We start from the raw sequence: 12,106 nt of genomic DNA on the forward strand, positions 1-12,106 counted from the left end.
AGAAAGCAACGAAAGAAACTGCAGGGTTGGAGAATGCTAGAGGTTTCAGCGGCTCTCTAGCTTCACTGCACTGCAACCCCCTTCTGACAACACCACTTACTACATGATCGCAGGATGGGGGACCGAAGCCTGAGCTCACCTGCCCCGGGCAGGGAGGAAGGGCAAAACCAAAGCCCAAGCCCCACTGCTGCAGGCAGGGGGCCCCACAGCCAAAGCCCCAGGGCTTCAGCCTCAGACGGAGGGCCTGTAACCTGAGCCCCAACGCCCAGGGCTGAAGCCCTTGAGAGTCGGCTTCAGCCTCACACCCCAGCAAGTCTAACACCAGACCTGTTAACCCCAATAAAACGGGGTCGCAACCCACTTTGGGGTCCCGACCTCCAGTTTGAGAACTGCTGGGTTAGACCTTGGAACTGCAGTGGGTGGAGAGCACGTGACAAGGGCAAGAACTAATAAGCACTAAGGCAGCTTCAGAGCAAATCTAGTATTCTATTGGTCTGAATTCTCAATCTCCCGCCCTCAGAAGAGATCAGGACAAGTTAATTAAATGAAAAAAGTTACCTGCTTATGACATTTTCTTGCAACGGCTTCTCCTTGGACCTTGGCTGTCTCCTCTTCTCTTTTAACGCAGGGGACTACATGTTGGAACAAAGCAGCATGAACACAACTTGGTACAACACCCAGCTTAGAAGGGCAAAGTGTGTCCAGAGCTAAACGTTGCCCCTGTCCCACACGGAAATGCTGGGAAGAGGCAGAACAGAATGGTAATATTCTCCATCCAGACTACACAAGGCGTTCCAGCTCTTTAGCTCATCGAAGAGAAGGTTAAGGGGTGACATGTTCACAGTCTATAACACGGGTGGCCAATCCGTGGCTCCGGAGCCATGTGCGGCTCTTCAGAAGTTAATATCCGGCTCCCTGTACAGGCATCAACTCTGGGGCTGGAGCTACAGGTGCCAACTTTCCAATGTGCTGGGGGGTGCTCACTGCTCAACCCCTGGCTCTGCCCCCCACTCCACCCCTTCCCGCCCCCTCCCCTGAGCCTGCCGTGCCCTCACTCCTTCCCCTTCCCACCCAGAGCCTCCTGCACACCACGAAAGAAGTGATGGGAGGTGGGGGAGGGAAGGAGAGACGCTGATCAGTGGGGCTGCCGGTGGGCAGGAGGTGCTGGGAGTGGGGTGGGAGAGCTGATAGGGGGCTGCTGCTGTATTACTGGAGCTCTTTGGCAATGTACATTGGTAAATTCTGGCTCCTTCTCAGGCTGGCCACCCCTGCTCTATAAGGACCTGCATGGCAAACAGAAATGTGATAACAGAGGGCTCTTCAATCTGGCAGACAAAGGTAAAACAAGATCCAACGTCCAGAAGTGGAAGCTAAACAAATTCACACTAGAAATAAGGCACAAATTATTAACAGTGAGAGTAATTAACCACTGGAACAGCTTACCAAGGACTGTGGTGGATTCTCCATCACTGGCAATTTTTGAATTAAGATTTGCTGTGCTTCTAAAAGATCTGCTCACATTCAAACAGGAATTAATTCGGGGAAGTCCTATAGCTTGTGCGATACAGGAGGTCAGACTAGCTGATCACCATGCTCCCTTCTGGCCTTAGAATTTATGAATGTGCACAAGGTGGCCACAACAGGCTGAACTGATGGTAACGCTTGTGTGCTAGGATCTCAAAGCCCTCTACGGAAAGCAAAACAATGCCTCAGCTCCAGCAGGGCTAAGGTTTATCCACATTTTACAGAGAGGGAAAGTGAGCCACCAATGGGTTAGGGCCCATTTTTCAGAGGTGTGGTGCATCCAAACCTCTCATTGAAGTCAACGGGAGCTGCCGGTACTCAGAACACCAAGCTCCCTGTAACCCTCACGAAGTCACACTGCCGGGGTCAGAGGAAGATCCTATCCTCAACTGTCCCTGTTCTAACCAATAAGCCGCACTCCCTCCCATAGCTGGGAAGGTGAGTTTTTGGAGTCCATTGTTTAATGCTCCCTACCATGTTCTAAGTCTGAAAAAAAACAAACAGATCTAAGGTAACTACAGAATCATAGACTCATAGACTATCAGGGTTGGAAGGAACCTTAGGAGGTATCTAGTCCAACCCCCTACTCAAAGCAGGACCAACTCCAACTAAATCATCCCAGCCAGGGCTTTGTCAAGCCTGACCTTAAAAACCTCTAAGGAAGGAGATTCTACCACCTCCCTAGGGGACCCATCCCAGTGCTTCACCACCCTCCTAGTGAAATAGTGTTTCCTAATATCCAACCTAGACCTCCCACACTGCAACTTGAGACCATTGCTCCTTGTTCTGTCAAACTATCTGGACTTCCAACCTTCACAGTGCCCCTATGAGGCACGACAGTGCTGTTACCCCCATATTACAGATGGGGAACTGAGGCACAGAGAGACTAAGTGACTTGCTTAAGTCTAACTACCACAAATATAGTTCGGGAGAAATCACCTTTCCTATAAAGACGAGTAAATAAAGAGCAGAAGGCAGCAGCCCGGCTGAAAAGCTGTAAGCGGTCACGATCTCAGGCTGCCCGTTTCTCTCAAAAAACAAAACATGCATCAGCTCTTGCTTGAAAGGCCAGTTTCCTCCTACCTGGTCCTTTCGCTGAGCTTCCTCCCACTGGCTGCTCAGAGCTTCTGCTCTTGGTTTCTTCTCCTTTTCTTGTCCCTTCTGCTCAGAGACATTCTTCCGTTTCCTTAGAAGAGGAAGAAAAATACTCCGTGTGATGGGGAAGGGACAAATCAAAGTAACTAGTTAGGTTTCTTGTAGTTAAGGCGACAAGCTAGCTTCCTGACAAAGACCATAGGCACCTTTTCCCCATGTTATTCTCCTTCCTAACTTGTAGCGAGCTAGATACTTTCCCAGAAAATGAAATTAACCTATTTACTGCAATCAATGTGGATGGCTGCTGAACTCACCTGGGGCTATTTTCTACAGAATGCTGAAGATGACAATTGTTAGCAATGTCAAGTTCAACCTCACAGCATTACGTTTAATAGTAAAAACTGAAATAAAACCACAAGCTTCTTTTCCAAGCTATGCTTAACTACAGGCCCCATCACCATATTAGCTGAATATCTCTCAGTCTTTAATCCTCACAAAACCCTTGGGATTCTGGACGGAATATTATCCCTGAAGCATCTGGCATTGGCCATGGTCAGGAGACAGGATTCTGGTCTGGATGGATCACTGGTTTGATCCAGTATGGCTGTTCTTACGTTCTATTTTAACAGATGGGTTACTGAGACACATACCTGCTAAAAATTGCAGGATAGCCAGAGCGGCATGGCTGGTGGGACAGACTAGTAGCTGAGTACGTACCTAGCGTCTTGGATGGTATTATAGCTGGGGCGGCTAGCTCCTCCCGACACCCACACCACGCTGCTATTCTTAGGACACTAGCTCGATCAAAGCTAGCATGCGTACGTCTACCTGAACTGGAAATTTTAGTTCCAGCTGTAATGGAGACACACCCTAAATCACTTCCCCAAGGTCACACGAAGAGTCTGTATCATGGCAGGAAATTGAACCTTCTGAGTCCCTAATCCTGGAAGCACCAGACCATCCTGGTTGGACTAGATGACCTCCTGAGTTCCCGTCCAACCCTGATATTCTATGATCCTTCCATGCTGGTGACCCTCTCAAGCTTCCATTCTACTTGTTGCTAGAAAGACTTCTACAAACTATATATTGTTGATCACAGCAAATGCACTTCACTGGCTGGTAAGATATTAACAGTCTTATCCATATTACCTATATGAAGTAAAGGGTTTCTCTCATGCTAGTAGAACCTTTCAAATGGCAAGAAAACACTTTTTCCAGGAAACCCCTGTATTTGAGGAACAGTGTGCGATCACGGAAGTAAGGATCACCGCACAGATGCACATGGGGTAGCGTCAAGGTGGTACATTCAATGTTAACTTTTTGAGCATTTAAATTCTTAAGCAGAAGGTGACAATACCACAAGCTAGTGTATTTTATACTGGTGAAGCTGGAAACCATAGATTAATAATATTTAAATAAACATACAACACCATCAAAAAGGTTGAGAGGGCCAATGAGACACTGAACGGTCAATGTCCATAGCTCTAATACTCATCAATTCAATTCACACATTTGTCATGAAGTTACGGTACATTATTGCTGTCGCTGTAAACCACCTGCCTGTTACTGTCATTCTTAGTCTTCACTGATGAAGATGCTGCCTGGTCAGTTTGGTGATGATTCCCAACATCCCTCTCCTCTCCCAACTCTTTGTTATCAATCATTGTGCAAATTCACATCTGCAAAGAAAAGGGCTGCACCAATCAAATGCATAAAGCAGAAGCATTGCTATTAATGAGAAGAGCTGGCTGCGTAAAGGTTGCAAAGACAACACCTGGGTGATCTTGCGTCACTGCATCTTTAAGTCAGGTACCACGCATGGGACGCAAGCTCAGTATTTAGTTCAACAAGGAATGCGGTGAAGCATCGCAAGCACAATGCATTTTTAACCTCAAATACTGGACCAAGCAAGAAAAGAAATAAACTCTGTGCACATCTAGAATATCATGGAGCAACACACAACACGGGTTCCTACAGAACAAAGCCTGCCAGTCAAATAGGACCGTTAACGTTTTTCTCATCAAGCTATAAAATTAGTGGATACAGAGAACAGATTAGACATGCTACTGGTATTTTAATTATTGATTTTTTTTTATTATAGTAGCCCACAGAAGCCTGCCCCAGGTCTGGGGCCTTATTGTCCCAGGCACTGAGTTTCCAGTCTACACAGGCAAGACAAACAAAGAGCGGTGGGGGAAACTGAGGCACAGAAAGGTGCTGTGACTTGCCCAAAGTCACACTAAAGATCCATAGTGGCGATGGGAATAGAACCCAGACAACAAAAAACAGGTGGAAAAAACTATTAATAATTTGTCTGGATAAATATCAGGGTTTATTTTGGTGGCTGGAAGAACAGGGGAAAAAAGTATTTAGTAGACTGAATTTCATTCATCAAAGCATTAATGTGGTTTTCTGCAGTACTAAAACAGAACTCAAAACACGATCTCACCTCTGAGTTTAAGAAAACAAAACATCTCTAATCCCCAAATAAGACTTTGCATTTGAATAAACAGATTGCTGTCCTAGACTTAGAATGATTAGCCTATAAATATTTACATTTAATAATTGGGCCACACCATTTGCAGCGCATACACTCAACTTCACCCTTTTCTCCTGTTTTTTAAAACATTCAAACACTTCCTTGTGTTCCGAAACATATTCTGATAGAGATTTTTGTTTTCTTTCCATTTTAGTGTGTCAGACCTTTAAACTGTTATCTACTAAGAGCTTGAAATGTGTCTGTGTTGGGCATGAGATTGATCAGGATGTTCAGATGCACACACACTTCAGAGCTTGTGTGAGTGCCTGTTTCTCTATTGTGTGTATCCTCCACTAATACATAGCCTTACTTCAACGAGCAATTTTCGATCTACGCAGGCTAATGTATTATTGTAATACATGTATCTCATGCAATGTGTTGTATTTTCCTAATAAAACAAGTTATTTTTTATATATTTGAATGACACAAAAGTAGGGTGAATATCAGAAAAAAAATAATACTTTTTGTTAAACTCAGGATTTTTAGTTATTTATTTTGAAGGGGAGGGGTAAAAATCAGTTTAAACTGAAAACGAAGAGGCTTACATATACCCTACCTTCAGCTCTGAGTGATGTCTGAGAACCCCCAGCCTCAGTGCTTCTATATCCTGGGAAAATTCCAAAAATCTGAGAATTTGTGAGTAAAATGTTTAATGAAAATTCCCAGTTTCCCAAGTTGAAACATTTTACTCACAAATTCCCAGATTTGGGAAAATTTCCCAGGATATAGAAGCACTGTAAAAAACTTTATCTGGGAATTTTTCACCAGATTTGGGAAATTTTTAGCTCTAGCTTCGGAAAAGTTGGCATCATGCTATAGAAGCACTGCCCAGCGTTCATTGAAAACCAGGCCTTCAGGCCCACATCCTCAAAGGTATTTATTCCCTTCTGTAACTCCCATTGAAATCAAGGGGTAAATAATTCTCAGGCTCCTGGCCTTAGAGTCTAAAATAAAGTCCTAAAAATTGGAAGTAACTAAAATTATAGGCAATTTTGAAAGTGTGCTCAAATTCACAAAAGAAATCTGTGCAGAGCTGGGAATAAAAACTAGATTCCCTCCCTCCCCCCAGTTCTGCCCCTTAACAAAATCACCTTTCCCACCTAAGCAGGAACATAGCAGGTTGCGGGGAGGGGCACAGTGGGCATTCATGATTGATTATGCTTTTATTGCATTACTAACCCCGGATGCAGAATTAGCAGCATGTTCATTACAGCATTTTATCTATTACTGGACAACCAAGAAGTGAGTGAAAACCAAACAGGGGCAGACAAATAAAACAAAGCACAGTGAGAAAACAGATCCCTCTAGAGAGGGAGAGACAGTTTGACAAACTCCATCTGCCCATGAAAGCCCTAAGAACTGTAGGCAGAAGAGGACGGAAAAAAATCAAGTCCATAATGGATGCAAATAATGCAACCAAAGCGTGACTGGAATGACATTGAGTCACTTCCTTTCTCTGAGCAAAGTTAGCCCTTTCCTACAGAAACTTGACTCCTTCATCTAGAGAAACAAGTGGGAGGGAAAATGAGGGGCTTGCAAATTTTTGGAGAAAATAAGACAATTCTTTCTGTTAAAAGCCTCATGCTTTCCAAGCCCTTTCACTATATAACCTTAAATGCTACTGGATATTTGCGGGCGGAAGCTCACCTGTTTGGGGTAGCACCCAGCTAAGTAACATTTGTTAAGAAGAGATTCCCTCATGAATAGCTTCCTTGCTTTCCTCTCTAGGGGAAGTGCCCCCTTGGAGGAGCTTGATTTAAAGACCCCACTCACCCCTGATTGGAAGATACTCAGCCCAAAGAGCATTCTGGGAAATGGAGTCTTAAAATCAAAGTTAAACCAGAAGGAAGAGGCTGTCTAAGCCTTGGGGGGAATTTTGGGAAAATTCACCTATATGAAAGGAGTCTCCCTATATTAGCTTTACTAGGCCTGGGCTTACTAATGGATGGAGTAACTGTTATCACAGGTGGGGCATGTAAGTGCAATATTTGGTCAATGTTACTACATCTGTTTCTTGAGCTGTGGTTTTGATTTTTATCAATTTTGTAATAAGAGAAGGTTGCGTTTCTCCGTGAGGCTGGTGGTAATGTGCCTTCTTTATGACTAGACAGCCAAGAAATAAATCAGGTCTTAGGAATTTTCCAGGGCTATAGGTATTGCCTTTGGGGGTGTCACTGTTTGTTTTTTTCTCAGAAGCTTGGCTACAACCTTAGTTAGTTGCTTCTAAAAATACACACACAGGGGGCCTGGGGTGGGAGGGTGGCCTACTTCTCCTTCCCTCATTTATAAGGGTTCTGTTTTTAATGTGCATGACTTAATTAAAAGCTGTCCTAGAGAGAGTTCTCTTGTGCAAAACTCTGCAGGTCCCTGGTATCTTTTGCCCAAAGCTGTGAAACAAACCATTCTCCACAAACTCTTCTAATCTTTCTTAGTTCCCAGTCCTGCTTTTGCTTGTCTGTACTGGTCCCACTTCCTTTCCAGTGCCTTTTCAATAAATCAGTAAGGAGTATACTGGGAGCACATTCTACCCATATTTTGCAGCCTGCCTCTACTGTAGCTTCCAGCAAGTGAGTTAAAAGGAGCAGCTTTCTATGCACATACTTAACCAGCAGTTATTACTTCATAAACACTGCTTCTGAGTGTCCTTCCAGGTTTCGTCCTGCTCCAGGGGGTGGGAGGTGGCCCCTGTAACACACATTCAGTAGAAGGAAGATGGCCCCCAGAGAGAAGTGAGCATTCACCCTGGAAAGAAGGCAAGCTAGTATTTTTTTTTTAGCGAAAGCAACACCAGACAACCATCTGCTTTAAAAACGTGGCAAGATCTCCAAGGGGGCAAACAAGCTCTGTGCTGCACTGCTCCTTGCAAGCGTCTAATGCTTTGCAAACATTTGCATAGGCAACCCTTTCTACCTCAGACGTCGCTCCTAGGAACAGTTAATCAATTGAACCCAGCTACCAATGGAGGCTGTGCAACTGCTGTCGGAGGGTAGGAATGTACTTTCAGCCCCTCGATCTTTCCTTTACCTGACAAGCCTGAGAGATTAAGGTAGCAGTTTCCTCCCCCTGGTCTCTGTTTTCCTGGGTCACCATCCACGCTTGTAACTAGACGCAACAAACTAGCCCAGCCGCTGCTAATCAGATGGCACCGCTCCAGCAGGAGGTCTGCTAAATCACCTGAGCTACAAGAAAACCTGGAGCTAAAATCCTAGAGTGACCTTAGCTGGCATGTTCCATGCCTAACATGACTTCCAATGAAGTAATGACAGAACAAGGAGCAATGGTCTCAAGTTGCAGTGGGGGAGGTCTAGGCTGGATATTAGGAAACACTATTTCACTAGGAGGGTGGGGAAGCACTGGAATGGGTTCCCTAGGGAGGTGGTGAAATCTCCTTCCTTAGAGATTTTTAAGGTCAGGCTTGGCAAAGCCCTGGCTGGGGTGATTTAGTTGGGGTTGGTCCTGCTCTGAGCAGGGGGTTGGACTAGATACCTCCTGAGGTCTCTTCCAACCCTAATCTTCTATGACTCAATTAAGTTAAGAGCAAGTCTGGTGGGAAGCAAAATTGGGCCCCCAGCTTGTAACTAGCGGGACTGGGACAGTGTGCTCCTAGATTTCTTCCTTGAAGGTGAAGCACAGTTTTCAGCTCTTGAACATTAAGAAATCGAGATGCTTCCTCCTGGACAACTTCCCTGGGGGAACTGTTTGATCCTGGTTGCAGCAGGCTTTCAATATCTCACCCACAGCCTGAGTGACTGTTCTTGCTGGGTGAGTACAATAATCACTGAATCCACTCCCCCCAGAACAGCAATCACCAGGGTAAAGGGCAAGCAAGGAGTCTTCCTGGGTCTTGGCTAGTAAACTTTCAGGCTTATTCTGCAAGTCAAAGTTATAGCAAGAAGCTGTAAAAACTAGTGTCCAGGGGCATCCCATACACTTGTTTTGTTCATCCACCTCCAGCTGCGTTTGCCTGGGCTCCCATCTAGATTAACCTAATCCTCTCGTCTGCCTGGTGACCCCATTGCTGGAGATCTTCAAGGCTAGTCAGGACACTCATGTATGATCAGGAATGACTTGGGGATAATGAATCAAATAAGACTAGATGAGCCATGAAAGATCCCTCCTAACCCAAACTGGATTTAGCCAGCGTAAGTCTTATCATGACATAACTCTACAGGCACTAGTCTGCCCTTCTATTATTGCCAGGGCTGCTGAAGGAATAGCAAGCAGCAGTGCTCTACTAATGACTAATAACTAGCTCCTTCCATAGATCTCAAACCACTTTACAAAGGAGATCAGTACCGGGCAAAAGAGCACTTGATATTCCTAGCTAGGGTGAGACCATCTCCGGGTAGCACACGGGCTGTTCACTGGTCCACTAGCCAGAACACCAAAGTTGGTTAATGAATCCAGATCTCTCAGAGCAGTTCAGAGAGTGTATGAAGCACTAGTGAATGAAATAAAGCAAACAAGGCTGGAGCGTGCCCAGCAATATCAGTGTTTGACTTAAGTGCTCTGGTTTGTAATGTTGGTGATAGTCTGAGTAGCATTAATCAAAATCAGTCTTAATAGAGTTTCCTACTCAGTATAAAGTGAACCAGGAGCAGCAGGAGTCTGTCTGCATTAAAGCACCCAGAATAGCTGGAGTTTCATGCAGGTATAGACAGGAAATTTAGGGATCCTTGTTCCTAGATGTACTCTGCTACAGCTACAGATATTGCAGAACATAGTGATACATAAATCCTGCACTTGCTCCTTAGACCCCTTCAGTAGATAGGCAGAAAGAGAACTGCCACCATCCCAAATACTTAAAGCAACTTTGTTCTTTCAGTCCAATGGCTCCATCTGGATAGTCTCGCTGAGAGAGGACAGTGCAGGGTTTTCTTTGTAACACGCTATATCAACTCTGCCTGAAAAAAACAGCAGCAGCCCCAGAACAACAGCATGCTCCTGGAATTGTAAGAGATCTAGGGAGAGCTGGGACTGGACATGTGATGCAAATAATAAATTAGGCATAAACTTGCAGCTCAGGATGGGTTATTAAACCTGTGCCCCAAGAAGCTGTGGGATCTCTGGACTGTCACAGCAAAGAGGTAGGAACCAGTAGCACTCTAGCTCTGAATGGATCTTTGTGACCCAAGGAAAGTTACTTTTGAGCCCTTTATGCCACACCCAACCCTGTCCTAAAACTAGGTTTAAAAAAAAAACACCAGACTAAATAGCAAATCAGCTACTAGGTCTGAGTCAAGCTATTGATTTAATGTTAACGCAGGGCAGCTCTGCCTCTATCCTGTGTTATGATTGGATATCCCTCTCTGCCTTTCTCCTAAATTCTGTGCTTCTGCTGAGCCAATTTGTGACTGTTAGGAGACCAAATAAGATGCACTCATTTTAAATGGGTTATGGTGACAGTGTGCTCAGTACTGTATGTCATGTGATGTATGATCCTGGCCCTAAATGGCCTACAACAGAAAAAGATGGCAAGAGGATGTACTGGAAAAGCAGAGGTGGGCAGAAGTTAGTGTATAGGCTTTTATTAACTTAATAGTACAAAAGTTTCATATTTAATACAATAATTTGACCCTCATTATTAAATAAGTGTCTAAATTGGGCACTGTTCAAGCTGCATGAGCAGTACTTCTATATCCTGGGAAATTTCCCAAAATCTGGGAATTTGTGAGTAAAATGTTTGAATGAAAATTCCCAATTTCCTAAGTTGAAACATTTTACTCACAAATTCCCAGGTTTGGGGAAATTTCCAAGGATATAGAAGCACCGTAAAAAAACTTTATCTGGGAATTTTTCACCAGCTTTGGGAAATTTTTAGTGCTAGGTTGGGAAAAGTTGGCATCACGATATAGAAGCACTGTGAATGAGGCAGAGCCCCCGGGGTAAATATTATGTGATCATGTAATTAAAGGCTTAGGTGCTACCGCAGTACAAATCTAGAGTTCATAACGAAGACTCAAGAGCCTGTTATGTTAGGTGCATTACTTTACACACACAAGAAGGCATTCCCTGTTCCCAAATGTGCTAAGACTGTGAACATGAGTCTACAGGTGATTACAATAAATTCTGGGAAAGAGATGAGGACAAGGTAACAATGAAACAATCCTATTTAGTATCATAAGCAGCAGCCTCAGTACTCTCACTGCCTGACAGATTCAGAGACAAGGTGGGTGAGGTAATACCTTTTATTGCTGGAGCACCATAGCATAGTTGCTTCCTATACTGACAGAAGAGGTGTTTCTATTGTTGTAGGATGGTGATACATTTTCTTGAGTGGCAATAGCTAGGTTGATGAAGGAATTTTTCCATCAACGTAGCTACGTCTAGCTGGCGGGGGTTGGAGGTTACATTAGCTTAACTTCAGCATTCAGGAGGGAGAATTGTTCACACCCATGGATGATGTAGCAAGGTCCATTTAACTTTTAAGTGTAGACCACTGCCCAAACTGTATGTATTAGAATACAGAAGGGGACGTAGTTAGTGTTGCGCATGCAGCCTTAAGAATGGCATTTCTAGACTCTTGAATGCTTTTCTACACAATTTCTATTCTCTCTACTGTGGCTTTTGATAGAGTTGCCTAGCACTTGCTTGTTTGAAAGAGAAACTGCGCTAAAAAGCCAGGGACTTTGACAGAACGGGCCAACAAAGGAGCAGCACAAGAGGGACAGGTTTTGCTCCTACCTCGGTCCAAGGTGAACTGGATTTCTTGACTGAGGACATAAAACAGCACTTGGGTGCAGCTGCACCGCTGCAGAGCTTTAAGAAAGATGCCCTAAAGCAGGGGTGGACAGCCTGTGGCTCTGGAGCCACGTGCGGCTCTTCAAAAATTAATATCCGGCTCCTTGTATAGGCACTGACTCCGGGGCTGGAGCTACAGGTGCCAACTTTCCAATATGCCCAGGGGGTGCTCACTGCTCAACCCCTGGCTCTGCCACAGGCCCTATC

Source organism: Gopherus flavomarginatus, chromosome 2, assembly GCF_025201925.1.
Source record: "Gopherus flavomarginatus isolate rGopFla2 chromosome 2, rGopFla2.mat.asm, whole genome shotgun sequence".
In the NCBI taxonomy this organism is placed as follows: Eukaryota; Metazoa; Chordata; order Testudines; family Testudinidae; genus Gopherus; species Gopherus flavomarginatus.